The 18,555-nt window shown below is 42.5% G+C and overlaps 1 protein-coding gene across 6 annotated transcripts in view; it reads right to left on the reverse strand.

Annotated features, from left to right (window-relative positions):
• LARGE1 (LARGE xylosyl- and glucuronyltransferase 1) overlaps positions 1–17,842 on the reverse strand; it is a 276,790-nt gene extending 258,948 nt beyond the window's left edge. For 5 of the 6 annotated variants that reach the window (XR_015772471.1, XR_015772470.1, XR_015772469.1 and 2 more), the window contains exon 1: positions 17,220–17,842. The gene's annotated coding sequence lies outside the window, so the exon portion shown is untranslated. Of the gene's footprint in view, positions 1–15,279; positions 15,367–17,219 lie in introns of all 6 variants that reach the window. The other variant, XM_005527546.3, reaches the window with a different exon arrangement.
• Positions 17,843–18,555: the final 713 nt, after the last annotated feature.

Below are 18,555 nucleotides of genomic sequence, written 5' to 3' on the forward strand. Positions count from 1 at the left end.
AGGTACCTAAAAAAGGATGAGTTTTATTGCTCTCATTTTCTTTTGTTGGGTTGTTTTTAAGCGTGACTGAATTTACATAATGCCTCTTTCCAACTCAAGGTGCAAGTACAAGCAAACAAAGATCTGATTCAAAATCCAAACAGAGTAATAACATGCTTCTGGCATATCAGTGCAGAGGGACACACAGTGAAGAACAAGGAAAAGTATTTGGTTTGACACTGCTGCCATTCTCTGTGGCATTACTTGCAAAAAGATTTGGGGGTGTTTTCAGAACATGCTATTTCATTCTTTGCAGGTGTGTTATCTAAAAAATCTCCTCAAAAATATCAGTGGAGTAAGTAACAAGTAAAACCACTGCAGCAAGTTCACAAAAAAAAATTAAAAAGCAGAGTTTATCCTCCCAAGCTGAAACAGCCACATACATGTGTTCCAAATAAGAAAGCAATACACGAATCCTGCACATACAGAAAACAACTCCTAAATTACTATGAATTTCTGCCCATCATCAGTCTTTCTTCAGACTATGGAAAATATTTCAGTCATCATTTCTATCTGCAAATATAAAAAGTATGCCATTTTAAAAATAAAGCACAAAACAGTTATAATCTCCAACTGGAAAATGTTCTCCTGTAGATAGCATTCAGACAGTTCAAAAGACAGAACACATCCATGAAACAACATAAAAAGAAAAGCCATCTTCTAATTTATATGAGGAATATCAGCCAAAATTCCCTGCATTGTTTTTAAGTTGTTAGTAACAGTTATAAATGGAGAGATGCTGTATTTCAGTAGAGCTAGAGAAGACAGGTTCATTTGCTGTAGTAACATTTACTACAGAAATATTTTTATTTGCCATAGCATCACCCTCTATTGCACAAGTAGCTATTTAGTAAGACAGAAGTACTTGCCTTTCTCAGCACTGTTACTTTGTCTCAGAGGTTTTTCAAAGATCTCTGTTCATAAAATGTTTGTCAAAATGCACTCACACATAGCACAAGGCCAAGAGGAGATGAGAGACAGATGCTTCTGCACGGTAGTGGGCGGGATGGGAGAGAAGCTGGGGAAGCAGCTTTGCATCCAATCCATTACAGCTATTTTCCTTTTAACCATCTAACAGCAAGTCACAAATTCACCCTAAACACATCAAATCCTCTGAACTTAGGAAATGATGCATTATTGAAGTCACAGCAGGGAAGCCAACCCAGTTTACAGGACATAAAAGACTAGCACTGGAACAACCTTTTTCATCACAAGGTTATGGATTAAAAACAAAGGCAATGTTTTAATGTAGTGAGAAGATGCACAGTCAGAGAAAAAGCAAGGTAAAAGCGCCATTTGTACTCCTTTCCAGCATAAATTCCTTTCTAGAAAAACTCCTCTCAGACATATTTTCCACCTCAAAAACAGCACTACAATCTCATGGCACCCTGCTCCAGCATGTATCCTTTCTCCCTATATTCCTCAGCTACTTGAGTGCACATCTGTTGGAATAAGCTGGGTGTGTAAGATCTGAAATGCACTTCCATCCTTTACGGATTCTACTCCTGCATCCTTTAGTACTGTAAAACTGCAGCTGCAGTAAAACTGGAAAATAAAGAAATTTTTATTTTTTCTTCTTCTGCTTTAGATTGCTTATTTTAATATAGGCCTTTACTGGTTGCACGATTTGTCAAAAGTACACAAAGCTGCAAGTTTTACCAACCTATATTTACATATGCCAACTATACATAACACACACTGCAGGTACAGTATATCTGTATCATACTGAAGTTCCAATATATCAAAGCATAAAATGGAAGACATTTCCATATAGTACCACCATGGAACAGAGCTAAGTGAGCAGGAAATCCTTATCTAGCTTGATCTAAGCTATTGAAAGTGAAATCAGAGGTGAAATGCATACAGCAAGGATGACTAAACCCCTAAGTGGTCCAAAATTATTTGGTTTATTACATGAATTCAAGAGACTACAATCATTCTGAACAGGCTGTTATCAAATCTCTTCAGTGACAAAGCTTTCTGTCCAAGATAACAAATAAAGCAAGTGCATAAATCACAAGGATGTGTGGCTTAAGGCCATTATCCCAGAGGATTACAGACTGGTTTTTCCATTGTCCCGCTTTGCTTTTAGTACCTCCACCTTTGTTTTAATATTGTAGCTGTTACTACCACTGCTGTATGAAGGCTCAAGTCCCCTATAGTTATGAATGGCAAACAGAAAAGCCCTCCCACAGGTTAAGATAGAGTCTAGGGTAAGATTTAAAGGTACACTCAGTAAACTTAATTTAGTGGTGTGTTTCTAATGAGCTCTGCCAGTCTTGTCCAACTGTGTACGCTTTAATTACGGAGCACTGTGCTCAGCACCACAGACTATGGTTGCCAGGCACCACGGAAGACCCACGGTTCTTGTGCTCACCATGGTGCAAACATCTAATGAAGAAACTATGCTTGTTCAAAAGGTGCTCACAAAAACCAAAGGTAAGGAAAACAAGTGGCTAAACTAGGGAGATATGTATCTGTCGACTTAACAGGCAAGTACGGCAACCAGCAGCCACCACATGTTTGGGGATGCAACAAGAGAGTAACAGACTCTCAAATAAGACCACCACTATCATTAACAATAGTTAGAATATTCATTACAGACCTCAGCTGGTAAATTTCTCAGAGTCCAAGTCAAAATGAAGACTTAAGAAAACATGCTCAAATTTGCAGCATACAAATTCAGATTTTATCCTGGACTCTGGATACAATGAGAAATCAATGCTCTGTGCAACCCTAAGCAGATAACTAAAAGACTTCACTAAGTATCCCACAAACCTTATATAAATCATCATGCCACCTCACCCTGTTAAAATTACAGACATCATTACAGACACATACATACACATCTCAATCTTTAAGAATATTTTTCAGAATACATAAATAAAAACATCCCAAACACCTATCTTACCATCAACTTTTTTTTTTTTCCCTAGTAAGAAAGTGTAAACTTTTGGTTTCAGGGCAAGCCCTCTTTCCTAGAAACATGTACACACACGTGATCCAAAATGTGGATCAAAGCTTGACCACTAAAAACATGAAGCAGTATAGTGAAAGATGGGGTCCAAAAACTAGAAGCAAAATCAGAAGTGAGAGTTCCAGGAGGTGAAGAAGAAATACAAGCATGCTGTTCTAATCTACTAATACGAGAAAACTTGAATACTATTTACAAAACCAGAATGCTCTTCTTCCTGACTACTAAGCCACTATTCTCATAATGATAAGGAAGAAAGAAATTGGTTGGAAATCTTCAGTCCTAAATTTCTGCTTCAAAATTATGGTACTTTTCAGCAAGGCAGTTGCTGACTAAAGTAAAAAGCTTAGCAAAGCTGAGCAGTAATTAAGAGATTTCATTTACAACACAATTTCACATTTGTACAGGAGGAAATATGCTTCTTACAACATGAAATTTCCCATAAAACACATGGAAAAATAACACCATCTAAGCCTTGCATTCATCCTGTGAAATAATCCATCATCTCCTTTGGTAAATAAATATGCACTCTGTTCTGGTTTCAGCCAGGACAGGGTAAATTTCTGCAATATCCAGGAGGAACATGGTTGGGACCAAGAGGTTACTCTGTGCCACATCAGATCGTTTTCTGGGATGGAGGAAAGGGTCCTTCCCAGGGCACCACAGCATGGCAGAGGGAACAGTTGGGTACATTGACATCTTTCTTGGACACTCTATCATTAGGGTTATTACTGCTCATTTTCTTATTTCGTTCCATTTCCAATAAATAGCTCATATCCCAACCTGTGACCTTTATGTTTTGTACCTCCAACTCTCCTCCCCAGCCCGTCAGCTGCAGAAATAGAAAGGCAAAGTAAGCAAGTGGCACATGGTTTGGAGTGTTCCACTGAGAACACTGAATTGGGGAATACCATTTCTAAACCAAGACACACCTGAATAAAGACAACTACTGAAGGCAAAACTTAAGAGGCAATGGAAACCACTTAGATCCAAAGAAAGCAGTTCTTGTAACTTTTTAGGATCATGTATTCCAGTACTGTTCCAAAATTTAAATTGACAAACATCATGCTATTACATTCCTACATAGCTGGAGCAAGCTTCTATGGCTTTGCAGTAAGCCAAATACAATTTCCTAAGTTGTATTTACAGAAATTAGACCTATATCAGTTTATACTTTTGTTTAAATCAGTCATTTCATTTTGTCATTTTGTCAACCCCCAAATCTTTTAGATCCACATGCAGATAAAAATAACACAGATGAGTCTGCATTTCCTAGCTAATTAAGAACAACTGAAAAATTGCCTACAGATCACCATTTATTCTAAACAATTTCCTAGGAGTTAATGACCTTACAGATGAGAATTTTGACTATGTAACATTCCATACTTACCTTCACCTCAAAGGAAGATATTCCTAACAGACACAGAGAATTCATTGATTTTCAGTTTAATATATAAATATAAACATGGGACAGTTAGACATGTCAGTGTTCAAATTTGGTTTCTATAGAACTTCTTCCTTCCATCTGTAGTTTCACAATGGCAACAAATTTTACATTAACTGTGCCAAGAAAATCTCTACTTTATTTAAACATTCAGTTTTTTAAAATAAATAAATACCCATGAATCCAAAACTTCACTCTGCCTGTTAGATAAAGACATGAAGGCAGAGAAAAGAAAAACTCCACCAAATGAAACAGCGCCTTGGACATCCAGTGATGCTCAGAGAGATTAATTAAATGCATCAAGCACAGCCCATTTTGCATTCTGATACAACAATCTCAGATACACTCCTATGCCAGCCCTTAGCAAAGCAGCTTCTACAATCCTTTGCCTGCATCAAAAAGATACTCCCAAGCCACAGTATTAGAGCAAAAGCTCTCCTATCCATAAGCCCAAAATTCCTAAAATAACTGCATCCCCTCCAGTTTTCACACAAAGTATAAGCCATGACAAGAACATCTCTAATGAAAATTAGTTCTAAGTGTAAGCAAGAATACTTAGCACCTTTCTTGTGCATTTCAGCTTTCAAAAACACTTTGCAAATATTAACATGCCAAGATATAAAAGCACCATTGTTTCAGTGAATAGCTGTAAAAAGAGGATGCAGAAGTTTGTAGCAAAATGGATGGATGGCTGCTATTTTAGTTTTGTAAACTGTGGCTTCATTTCCATCAATGATGCATCGAAACAGGTTCTGCAGTACCAGAACAAGAAGTACTGTATTACTGAATATTGAGAGATTCTGGCAGACCTGGTTTAATTTCAATTCTAATACTTTTTCCTCTGAAATTCCTCTTGCTTTTCTTAAATTAAACCTGCAACACCTTTTTTCATTCTATACCACTATAAAAAAAAAAACCTTCTACATTTTTATTAATATGTGTTTTTCCTTTGCAATTCCCATGACTGCCTTTCCAAAGGCACATGTGTCCAGTAAAGTCAGGATGTTAGATAAAAAGATGTAATTTGTTAAAGTTTGCTCATTACACACTCTGCTGAATTACATTACTTTTTTTTCTAGGGTGCTGTGTGGCTCTTTAGCCACCTCTAATAGGAAAAACTTATGCAAAAAGATTGATCACAAAGTAGTATCTGCTACATTGATATTCATTTGGGGTGTCAAATACCACTAATATAGATAAATGTTGGGATGTCTTTGGAGAACTCCATGCCATCCCAAATCATCACTGTATGTGTGCCAGTATTCACACAAAACTGGTAGCTAATGGACAGTGAGTTAATCCCAAACACCAGGACTCTCACAGGTCCTCATCTGTACTGGTCAGTACCCCATTCACTCCACTATCAGCAGCACTGATCTGGGGGAGACAGAATAGAAAAAGTAAAGAATGGCCAAGTTTTTCACGTCGGTATTGAATGCCCAGCTCGAAGCCCTGGAACCTGGCAGAAACATTCCCATTCAGGTTCTGAGGAGGGCTTTGAAAAATTAGGAGCTTGAACTTGATACTGAGAAAGGAGCAGAAGCTAGCTAAGAACAAAAGGCACAGGTTTCACAGCCTCCCACTGTTCAGCCTAGTTCAGCACACTTGATTACCAGTGGGAATTTACACTGGGTTACCTCAGTCAATTCAGATGAAAGGTCCAGTCAGCAGAAAAGGCATGGAAGTTGGGTCCAGGTTAGCATTTGACAGGACTACCTGACTGAAAACATCCTAGGATATCATGCAACAATCTCCTTGGGTAGAAGTAATGAGGACTTGAACATGGAAAAAAACCAGAACAATTAGAGCTATTTCTCACTAGAAAGATGGAATCAATATGACAAACAGATCCTGAAAATGCTTATGTCTTAATAGGGTTATCTCTGACCTGCTGAAAAACCAGTGCTCAATCCACTAAAACCACCAGAAATTCCACTTTGTTCTGATTAATCAAAGACACCAAGTCCTAAAAATTATCTCAGTACCTGACTCAAAACAGACCAAATGGAACGAATTCGTGGTGATCAATATAGTTGTATCACAAACTCAGAGATGCATGGTGAATACAGGTAAAGAAAAGAAAAAAAATACAAGGAGACTTACATTTCTTGCTATCTGTGATGAATGACTCAGTTCCTGCCATGTTAGATGCATTTCATCTTCATAAATTACCAGCACATGGCAGGTGCACTGGGAGCTGTCTCAATCCTGCTAAAGGTTTTTGTTTAGATAGTAGAAAAATGGTATTAAATACTACTGTAATTCAGCACTTTCAAATTAAATATAAAAATAGACTTAAAATACCACATCAATGAAAAAAAAAGTGCAATCTAACAGATAAAATCAGTTATGTCCCAAAACTACGGTGATTTTTTTCAGAATTGTCCCACATTGCTGCTTTCAGTAGATCCCAACACAGGAATACAGACTGTATTTTTTCCAAAGGCATTTTAACAAAGCCACCAACAAATAAGCAGGCATTACTCAAACAACAATTACTGAGATTAAAAGTACATTCTAAAAAATTTTAAAAAGGCGGAAAGTACAAACTACCAGTTTTCAAACACTTCAGCACACTCTTCTTTATTTTCTAAGCACTTTTGGGCAGGAGTGCTTTCCAGCATTGGGAATTTCTGACACCCCATCCATGTTGGTTGATGGTGTGAAGAGTGACTGCTGATTGACGTCACTTGGCTAGCAGAAGCTGCCACACTAGTCACAGTTATACTGGCAAAAACAGTGCTTTCATCTGAATTGCTTCCCTCCGTGGTGGAATTTATTTTTGCACGAATAAACATCAATATTGTAAACAGGAGGAATTCAAGATTTATGTGGAGTTTCACGGTTATAATCTTGCTGGGATGAATGGAGACACGTTGCAATGTCTTGCATGAGTAGAGTGCTGCAAAGGAGGGATACAAGATCTTTGGGAAGGGCAAGTCAGAAGGACCTAGAGGTGGGGTTACCTTTCATGACAGAGGCATCAGAAAACACAGAGCTTCACCTGGGCATGGATGATGAGCTAAGTGAGAGCTTACAGGCACAGATTAGAGAGCAGACCAGTATGGATGACACTGTAGTGAGTGAGCATCTGCCACAGGGCACCTGGCCAGGAAATCGAGTGGATAAAGCCCTCTATAGACAGGGAGCAGCAACCTCACAATCGCAGGCCCTGGTCCTCATTGGGGAGGGCTTAAATCACTCTGGTGTCTGCAGGAAGGACAACACAGCCAGGGAAAACCATCCAGAGCTCTCCTGGAGAGCACTGAGAGATTCCTGACCCAAGTGATAGCAGAGCCAACAGCAAGACACTCTGTGCTGGACCTCATACTTACTAAAAAAAGGAAGGGCTCCTTGGGGACATGAAGGTCATAGGCAGCCTTAAGGTGGCAGTGACCCTGGTGGCATTCACAACACCAACAGGAGGGAGAAGGGCAAGAAACCAAGATCAAAGTCCTGGCATTCAGGATAGCAGACTTTGGTCTCTCTGGGGACCTGCTTGAAAACAGCCCCATGGGATAGAGCCCTGGAGGGAAAGAGGGGTCAGAGAAAGCTGCTTGATACTCAAGGACCACTTCCTCCAAACGCAAGAAGCATTCATCCCAAAGAGCAGGGAGTCACACAAAATTCCAGGAGGCCTATACAGATGAAAAAGGAGATCCTGGCAAAACTTAAACACAAAAAGAAAGCATCCAATATGAGGAAGCAGGAACAGGCAGACTGGAAGGAGTACAGAGACACTGCCTGAGCATGCAGAAATGCAGGCAGGAAAGTCGGAGCCCACCTGGAGCTAAAACTAGTGAGGAATGTCAAGAATAAATATCTGAAGAGAGGGTATAAAGATGGTAGAGGCAGATCCTTCTCACTGATCCTGTTCAGCAACAGGAAAAGAAGCAACATACACTAACTGAAACACAGGAGTCCCTCTGAACATCAGGAAACACTTTTTTACCGTGAGGGTGACTGAGCCCAGGCACAGGTTGCCCAGAGAGATTGTGAGTCCTGAAGATACTCAAAAGCCATCTGGGTTTCATCCTAGGCAACTGGCTCTAGGTAGCCCTGCTTGTGCAAGAACCAGATGGCCTCCAGCAGTCCCTTCCAACCTCAACCATTACCCGATTCTTCTAAAGCAGTGCTGCTCCAGAAACCTTCCAGCCACAAACCAGCTGGTTCAGACCAGCCTTCCTGACCATAAAGTGTCCTTCGGTACACTCAGTGTATTTGTGCTTCACCCAGCATGCAGTGAGCTCTCTCTCAACCAGAGCCTCTAGGCATTTTAATAAAATGAATAAACAACTGCTTTCTGTATTACATTCACAATTCCACTACTTCAACCAGAATGTCAAAAATCTTTTCTCAGATCATATTACTTTCATATACTACAACTTAAAGTATGAAGTTAAGGGCCAAAGGAAAAGAAAAAAATCTTAACAGAAACAAAACTCGGGCCTTTCTTAACATCAATGTCCAATAGCAGGACAGACGAAACTGAGGAACAAAACTCAAACACATGAAGTAAGATATGCTATAAAATTAATTATTTCAAAGAATTATTGATACTAACCTCAGATCCAGAAATCTTTACGCTGATGTGTAATACAGTATTTTTTAAACTGAGAACAGAAAGGGAAGAAACTCACCATGAAAAATTTGAAGAGCTTTAGGATGTCAGAAAAATTTGTTCTCTATCAAACTACATCACCTTCAGACACCTTGCAAACATGGATTTACCTCAATTCTGTTTCTCTCATTCTCTCCACCCCTGCACCCTTAACAAATTTGCCCAGAACATGGCACTAGCTCTCTGTTCAGAAAAATGCCCCTGCTTATTATGGCTCAAAGCTGATATAAAATGATGCAATCAATAGAACTGCCATATTTTTAATCTAGTTTACATGTGTCAATATTTCAGTGGAAACTCTGGCTTCCTTACTGTTCATTTACGGTGACTTTTCTTCTAAATGGCAGTGGCCTTTTCCAGTTACATTCTCTATGCTGTTAGCACCACCTGACCATAGACAAACTCCATATATATTAAAGAACAATAACCCGCAACTTGTAAATACCAAGATATATATTAACTTACTCCTTCAAGCATTTTCCTATTTCCTTCCTTAACTGTTGTATTATTTTCCATTTTCAAGAAGTAAAATATGTTCCTTTCTTCAGTGCGGTCACAGTACCACCTCTAAATCAACAAAGAGTATTCGCAAATTTCACTTTGATCCGTTTATTTTGTCTTCCATCTGCCAACTAACTTTTGCTTGTTTGTTTAAAGATGCACATAAATTCTGAATATTTACACAATATAATTATTGTATGCTGAGTATCATTAGGGACTTGATTTCATCATCTAAGGCACAACTGTATTAAGCAATAGTTCTTGTCAAAGACATTGGAATTTTCACATGTTTAAGGCACAGGACAGTGACTCTTTCAGGAAACCAGAGTTCTGCTCTTTGTTTTTTTAATTAACCACTTGGGCAACTTTGCTCAAATCACTTCACCTGCAGTGCATCACTTTGTTGTCACAGAATGAGTTTATCCTTCTATACTGTCATTTTCCTCACCCTAAGCATCTCTGTAAAGCATTCAGGAACCTACTGATTTATTTCCACAACACGTCTAAGACTAGGAAATTGGCAAAGTTATTCCGTGTATGAAAAATACTGTCGTCAGTTTCCGTTCCCTACATGCTAATGGTACAATACTACTATTTTTGCTCATCTTAATAAAGAAAAAATGGTAGGAACATATTTCTTCTCAACCCATTCACCAACTGTGCACAGTTAATTCATATTGCAACAGTAATATAAACCAAGATCTAAGCTTACTAAGCAGCACCTCAGATGCTTTTAGAATACGATGCAGCTGGATATACCTCAGGTGCCAGGCTGAGAGTAGTGGTGTGAGAGCAGTGGCAACTGGTGGCATGAATAAGCTGAGATTTTAAGTCCAACTTCCTCAGCATAGCATACAAAAGCAAAGGGCAAGACTCTGGATAGCAACAGCAGAGATGTAAATTGCAAAACTGATGACCGTATTGCAAGGCATTACTATGCATGGTTCTCCACTCTCCAAACCAGCTGGAGAACATCCTGATTTTGGCCATGCAGGAATCATTCCCAAAGCAATGCCTTCATGAGGAAAGAAGGTATTCCAACAACAAAGGATCTACGTGGCTACCCTAAACAGTCTAAGTCTGAATGACCCCAGAAGTTTGCTAGAAGCTGCTATTTTCATCTAGGAGCTGGAGTAGCATTATAGTGGGAGTAGCATCATTTAAGCTGGAGTAGCATTATAGTGGGAACAAGGGAAAAGGCAGGCAGACTGTAATGTTTGGAAGGAAAGGCAGGAACTTTAGCCACTGTGGCTATATTCCCTTCTTCACACCTGAGGTCTGAGAGTAACTATGCAAGGATGTGAATTTATTCCCATACACATTGCTTCTTTCTCAAAGTACCTGCTCATCACCAAGTGGCTTGGCTTAGCCACTAGCATGTCCTACGTTCCAATACACTCGGTATCTGTAGTGATTTTTTTCCTTCTTTCTTCATTTGTAGCACCCCCACTCGTGACAACATGAACCTCAATGAGGACGACATCACAAACTAAAAGCTTTTACCACTTCTTAAACTGATCATTTTTGCTTTGTGGAAGTTAATGTTAACATGCAGCTCTCCTAGAACTAAAAATTGTTCACTACATCATCACCTACTGATTTCTACTACTTGGAATAGTCACTGAAGAGGAAAAGATTTCTCATAAATGCAGTTGATATTAAATAGCTCTAGAAGATCAAGATCAAGGACATAAGTTATAACATTTTCCAATAATAGCAACAAAAAAATGTCCACCTTTACAGGGACCTCATTCTTCAATGCTCCAATTCTCTACTTTGAAAAAACAGCATCTAATTGTACAGTATGCTCAATATGGAAGAATCCAAAAATACAGACAATTGCACCCTTTTAAAGCAGTAGGAACCATCTTTATCTCATTTAAGAATTCCCAAGCACGCCAGCCAATAATTTATATTTGAAAATTTGTCTTACAGGAATGACAACCTACAGGTTTGAATCTGAGTCACGCTCTAGAACCAGTTTTAGGATTGAAAAAATGGTGAGACTACAGAAATACAGAATTTAACTGCTGCTTGAAGAGCCTCGTTTGAATGCCAGTTCATTTTTATATAAAAATACCAGGAAGCCTCATACATCCCTTCTGGTAACAAAACAATGAAAGCTAATATTCTTAAGAACAACACAAACTAAAGAACATATATTTGGGTATTTAATAATGCTAAAATGATGGGTTTTCATTTCTTATTTCCATCCAGTGGCATACACCTTCCTAGCACCTTCAGCATAAAAAGTATTGAACTAAGCAGATTCATACACTGACATCTGGTAATTTTTAAACATAAAATCCCACTTGCAGTACTGATTAGAAGCAGCATTAACTGAAGACAGAAGGGAAAACAATTACTGAGAGAATTTAGTACTGAGGTTCAAGGGGGTCTGCAGGGGAGTCAGAAAGAGTAAGACAATGAAACCTCACCAGAAGAAGCTGGATTGAGAAGTCTAAATATCAACTGAAAACGTCACCTCATTTGACTAGTTGTCAATTCTTGCTCACCCTATTCCACCACTCAGTGACACTTTATATTCTACAATGAGAAACACTCATTTTTCCAAAAGGACAACTTAAATTCATCCCTAATTCCATTTAGAAATTGTAAGCAGTTTCATATTTCAAAAAATAAACTGATGTCTAGAATTCCTTCCATTCATTTCTCTGCCTTTTCTCTCCTCTTCCTCTTGTGTCCCACTAAAACAAAATCCTTCATTTTTCTTTGTATTTAAATGAACATTCCACAGTAACAATTTCTAGTTTTCTCCTAGTCCTAAGTCTTAGCTGCCAAATGTCTATCAGCAGATCAAATCCAAAAGCTAAAGTAGAAAGGAAATGTTGATACTCCATATGTTAATATTTCATTCATAAACTGCAGAGAAACTCTTGAGAGATGCAACTCAACAACTTAACTTCCCTGGAAGTTTTAAGCAGCAGCAAATTTCTTGCGAAGGAAGCAGAGGGTTGCTAAAAATAATTACTTTTTTTTCTTGCCTGAACACTTGTTTTCTTGTAACTATCGCTGCAGGTGAGTGAAAGCAGGTTTTCACTGATACGGCGGTTGTCTTCATTTAAGAAAGGTCTGATTTATGTATTTTTTATATTAGATTTATCTATTTTATTTAGTGATGTTACCACTGCTACTTGCAGTTTGGCCAAACAACAGCAGATCAGAAATTGTTACAATTTCTCTAATTTTCATAAATTCCTGGGAAAACAGTGAAGCAGGCCACTCTTCCTTGATGTGACCCTTGACAAGCTGCCTCTCAGCCAGCACACACAGTCTTGGTCATCATGCTCAATTCTTCCCAGAGGATAAAAAATTGGTATAGATGTGGAGCAGCAGAAATGATTCATCAATACACAAAAATGCACTGGAGAAGACCGGCGATGGTATCTACCTTCTAGCACTCACTAGTCAAGAGACTAGAGGCAAGAGGACAGGGAACTCCAGCCTTAAAAAACAATTCATTATTTTCAGCCATACCTGTCTTATGTGGGTGTTAGAGACAAAGACTGCATTCTGCCTGTCATAAACTGAGATTTCTAGCTTCTTCCACCACCAGGGTTACACGATCAGATCTGACTTTTTGCTATAGTACTGGCTGGGCATTGCTGGGGTTCTTTTAGATAATTTTAGGTGTAGCTTCTACCCAGTAAACTCCACTGTTGTGGAAATAGTAGCCATATCCAAGAAAGAAGGTGATGTGGATACTACTGTAAACTTTATCAGACCTAGTCAGATCTACAAATTAGAATGAGTAATGGAACTATTTTACACAGTTCGCTTCTAATTCTGACACAGATGGCACTTAAACAAGGATTCCAGCCTTGGCAGATTTCTTCAAAGTCAGTGCCAAGGCCAGGATAATCCTTTCTAGCAATTTTCTCCTTGATTTTTCAGCCACCAGCTTCCAAATAAAATAGAATTTCTTATCTGCTACTCCCTTTCTACAGTCATGCATTGAACAAGCTCTGACAAGACAGGACAGACCTTCAAATACTGAACCAAGTGACACCAAAAGGGTCATGAATACCTATAAGGTACAACCCTCATTTTTTACCTTTATCTTCAGGTGGGTGTATGACAAAGAAGAGAAAAATTAGGGATCCAATGAAAAGGAAATAAAAAAAGGAAAAGTAAAAATATCTTCCTTGAGGTAGTTCTGACTCTCCAGCTCTTAAATTATGCCAAGTGTGGGATTAATGAACAATGACTGTTTTTAAGGCCAGCATTAATGAACAATGGTTGTTTTTTAAAGCTAGCATTCACTATAAAAAGGAAGATGAACCAAACCCAGACAACAGAGCAAAAATAGAGCAATGGACATGTGTGCAAGTTTCCTTGCAATGAACATTGTGTATGTTTCCTTACACAAAACGACTTTTGAGAAAGTTCTATACCCACAGCATTAGGCAAATAAACAACAGAGCCAGTTCTGGAGAGAATGGAGACAAACTCATGAAGAATAACCAACTGCAAATTTGCACCGGCCATTATGTTGTCTTCTCACCCGAATCTTAATGTTATCAGCACAGACACAGGAAAAGGAGATACACCAGAAATCTCATATCCTTAAAACAGACATTTTGTTAATTTATTCTAATACAGATGATGAAAAGTCTTCAAAACTGACAAGAGCTCATTAGCACAGGCTTTCATACAAGACACAAAATAAGGATAATGTAACATTTTTTTAAATAATAAATTGCTGTTCTGCATCTAGACAAACACTCCCATCAACATCAATAGGAATTTTCATGTAGAGAGAGCTTAGCATGCAGTGCAAAGACTTTCTATGCCATGTAGATTATGATTTTTAGCAATTATTAGCCTTTATAAACATCAGACAAAAAAACTAAACTTGTTTTATTGTTTTTGTGCCTGCGTTTGTTTCTTAAGATTGCTCTTATAAGGCCACATTAAAAAATAAAAAATAATCAGACAAAGGATAAAAGAGGAGAATATGGGTCTATTAACAACTGATTGTTTATCCCAGGTAAAATCAAAAGCCACATGTTTGAGCAGAAAGTAGTCTCACAAGTTCAAAATCATTGTTTTTAAGAACACTTCAGTTCAGTGAGTTAAGTGCACTTGGGAGATGCCTAATTTAACACTTTTCTAAAATAATTAATTCAGAAGGAATACTACTTTTACTAATATTAAAGTCCTACGCACTGAAATTTCAGATCAAGCCTCTGACAGATCTTAATGTTTCCAACAGGCAAGCAGTCATTCATCACTGCTCTGCACTCTGGCTTTCTGAGGACTGTGCTCTGAAATTTCTGCAGACTGAATAGCTGATACAGAGAATTCAAGATATAAGTAATACTACTTTCAGTGCTCCTTTAACGAAAACCAGTGCATATTTCTCCAGACTTGAGAAAAATTACAATCTTCTCACGTCATCTAAACAACAAAGAAAAGAAGTTGTCATGTGTATTTCAGGCATTAAAAAAAAGAAAAGTATCTTGCTCTATCTGCCAAATACCTCCAAGTTATGCTTTCCCTACCAGCAACTGAGAAGAGGGTACATACTTCAAACACAAAAGATGCCACACACAACATAACCCAAAAATCAGGAGAATTAAACATCAACAGGATAGTGAGAAGGCACCAGCTACTACTGCAGGCAATTAAAAGCCAAAAAAAAAAAAAAAAGGACAAAAAAAATCAAAACCAACCTACCAATCCAATTATCCATCAGAGACTCTGCAGTTACTGCGGCTCTTACATGACTTGCAGCCTTTCTGATCAAGGGCCGTCACAGGACACCTAAGCAGTAAGAATTTCACATTTCAAACTTGGAATACCTACCAGCAATTGCCAGTTTTCAAAAAGTATAAGGATACCTGCTTCACATTTCTTCATTTAAAAAAAACTGAAACACGGTGAAGATATTCAAGGCAAGGTTAGCTTGTCCTACTCCTGTAAGTAAACTAACCTCAGATAATCTCTCTTGCAGCAGGGAGCAAAATGACTTTGTTAGAAGACCCTCTGCCCTTAACTCATCACCCAAGTTTCTACATATGATTTCTCCTCTAAGCTTACAGTAAAATGATGGAGCTCCACAAGGCTAGAAAAAAGAACATTTCATAGGTATTATCACAATAGTCTGTGCATTTTCACCACTGAATGAGGGGAAGAAGCCCACCCAAACCAGTCCCCCTAGCGTCTCTAAGCAGTGGGAGTCTGAAGAGATGTGGCAAAGCACTACTCTGCCTTTTTGTGCGTGAGGCCAGCTTTATATTTTTGTTTTGGGTTTTTTTTTTCCTGGTAGAACCCATAATCCCTTACAGAAACTAGGGAACCTTTCAACCCATTTATCAAATTTCCCGCTGCTTCTATTTCTGAACAAGTTTAAAAAATATTTTGTACACAGAAAATTAAATCTGTATGCAGCAGGTATCATTAAATAAAATATGCTGACCTGTTGGCAACTGCCAGGTCTGATTTTAATACAGCACTTGATTTAGCCTGGTGCTTTCTGCTCTTTTCAGCATTTCCAGCACTAATACTGTCCAAAAAGAAGCTAAAAATGTTTAAGACATTTGATTTATTGTCATTTCCAACCTGGCATCCACACTTTCCCGAATACACGCATGACAATCAGTGCTGTGAAAATGTTTCCTGTAGTAATTTTAAGCGTGCTATGTGGATACATACAGAAAAAGGTAAGACCTCGTAACAACTGTTCAAATGTCTCCGCTGGCTAATTTTCAGTAAAAAATGAACGTAGGGGAAAAGTAGACTTTATATGCTGTGTACCAGTACCTCTGTTCTAAGCTGAACAAAGCAGAAGACACTGTACCCAGGTGAAAACACAAAGATCGCTTGTCTGATGCTCCACAAAGAAGAAAAACCACTTGCTTACTAAAACTGGGCACAGCAGAAAAACTAGGAATGTCTCCAAAAAGTGTTACATAAGGCATTGTCAAACTTCACGTCACCTCCACAGGGCCGCAAGTTGCTGTTTTCCCCCCATCCCCGGTGCGCAGGGATTAACGAGCTAAATGACACAGTTCTCGGATACGAGGCAATAGCAGAAGCCTTCCCAAAGGAGCGCTCCCCGGGCTGGAGGCTTGCAAGGGAGCCTGGCGGGTGAGGGGGAAAGTCACCCTGCTCGGCTCGGCGCCCCAGCCCAACTCCGGCTCTGCCCCCGGCTCCCGTTCCGGCGGGCAGAGCGCTCACGCTCCGCGGCTCGACTCCCTCCGTCCCACCCGCGGCCGCCGTCCCCGGCTCCCCCGGCCGCAGAGCAGCGGCACTCGGCGGGACCCAGGCGAAGCGGGGCTGGAGCCGGCGCGCAGCGGGAGCGCAGCCCGGCCGGAGCGGAGAGCGTGCGGCGCCGAGCCAGCGAGCGGAGCGCCGAGGGGAGCGGAGGAACCTCCCTCGGCCGGGGGGACGTGCCCCTTTGTGCCGGGAAGCGACACGCGCGCCTCCGCCTGAGCATCTCTTTCGATTCCGGATCTGATGGGGATTAAAATCCAACAGATAAAGATGCCAGCCCGGCCCTCTGGACCCGGGTGCCCCCTCCCCGGACTGCTGGAAGAGACACTCACCGATTGTTTCTTGCCCTCCTCCGCCCCACACCTCCAAAAGCAGCAGAGACTGGACGAGAAGGCACTTACCTTCTCCGGGTGGCTCCCGGGCCGCCGGGACGGGCGCTCAGCGCCGGCTGCTCCGCGCAGGCAAGCAGTGCTTCCCCCTCCTCTGCTCCAGGCGGACAGCTCCAGCTCCGTCCCCGCAGCCCGGCGTTCCGGAGGTGGCAGCCAGCGGGTCCCAGCTCGGGCGGCAGCTCCACTCTGCCCGGGACGAGGAGCCGCTAACGGTGGGAGGAGGAGGAGGGCGGTGGGGAGGTCCCGACTCTTCCCGGGATGCGCCGCCGAGGTGGCCGCCTCCTCCGCCGCCCAGCTCAGCTCAGCTCTCCCCGAGGCCTGCCCGCCCCGCGCTGTCCCGAGGTGCAGCCCGGCCGCGTCCGTCCGTCCCGCTCGCCTTCCCCCGCCCCTCTCCCCGGCAGCGAACCGCGCGGCGCACAGGCCCCGCCGGCGGCCAGGAGGACCCGCGGGCGACGGGGAATTACGGCCCAGCCTCCTGCCCTCTCCCCGGGGCCTGGTGCACACTCTCCGCGGGGAGAAGAGGCCCTGCCCCGGCCTGGCGATCAGCTCCGGGAAGGTCACCGGCACCGCGGAGCCGAGCACGGAGAGGCTCCCACCGGCACCGCCGCGGTCGCCGCTATTGCTGCCGGCCCGGCGTCAGCGACCGCTGGGTGCCGCGCTCCGACCGGGTTCGCTCCGTGCTCGTGCCTGACGACCGCCTCCGAACCTGAGTGCCAGGCTGCCCCCTTCCCCTTCCTTCCTTCCTTCCTTCCTCGCCTCCCGCCCCTTCCCCGCTGACAGCCTTCCCCCGCCGGCTCCCGTGCCAGGCTGCCCCCTGCGGGTGTCGGGGCCGGGGCTGCCCGCCCGGCGGGCCGGGGCCGAGGCGGAGCGGGGAGCCGCCGCTGCCGCTCGGCGAGTGCCGGGAGCCGCCCGCCCGCCGCCGCGCTGCCCCGGGCTGGCTCAGCGGCGGCTGCAGCTCCCGTGTGTCTGTGTCATGTCTGTGGCTGGGCGGGCGGAGGCGCGGGCCGAGGCGGGGCCAGCCCGCTCTCACGCCGCCCAGCGACAGGCGCCGAGCGCCCAACCAGCGGCGGCCGCCGCCGCGTAGCGCCCGCCCGCGCCGCGGGGCGCCCCGGGCCGCTACACCTGGCCAGCGCCGAGGGGGCTCCGCAGCCCTCACAGCCGGCCCGGGCCCCACAGCCGGCTCGCCCCGGCCCTCACAGGCGGGCCGGCCCGGCCCGCGGCCGTGGGGGCAGCGCCGGCCCCGCGCCCGCCGCCCGGCCCGGCGGTGCCGAGCGCCGCCCGGCGCGGGTGAGTGCGGGAAGGGCGCGGGGCGGCCCGGCCCCGGCCTCGGGCTCCGGCGGCGGTGGAG

The sequence above is a fragment of the Pseudopodoces humilis genome, chromosome 5 (genome assembly GCF_049639895.1).
Source record: "Pseudopodoces humilis isolate 2021_Gansu_Grassland_sample_001 chromosome 5, ASM4963989v1, whole genome shotgun sequence".
NCBI classification, from domain to species: domain Eukaryota; kingdom Metazoa; phylum Chordata; class Aves; order Passeriformes; family Paridae; genus Pseudopodoces; species Pseudopodoces humilis.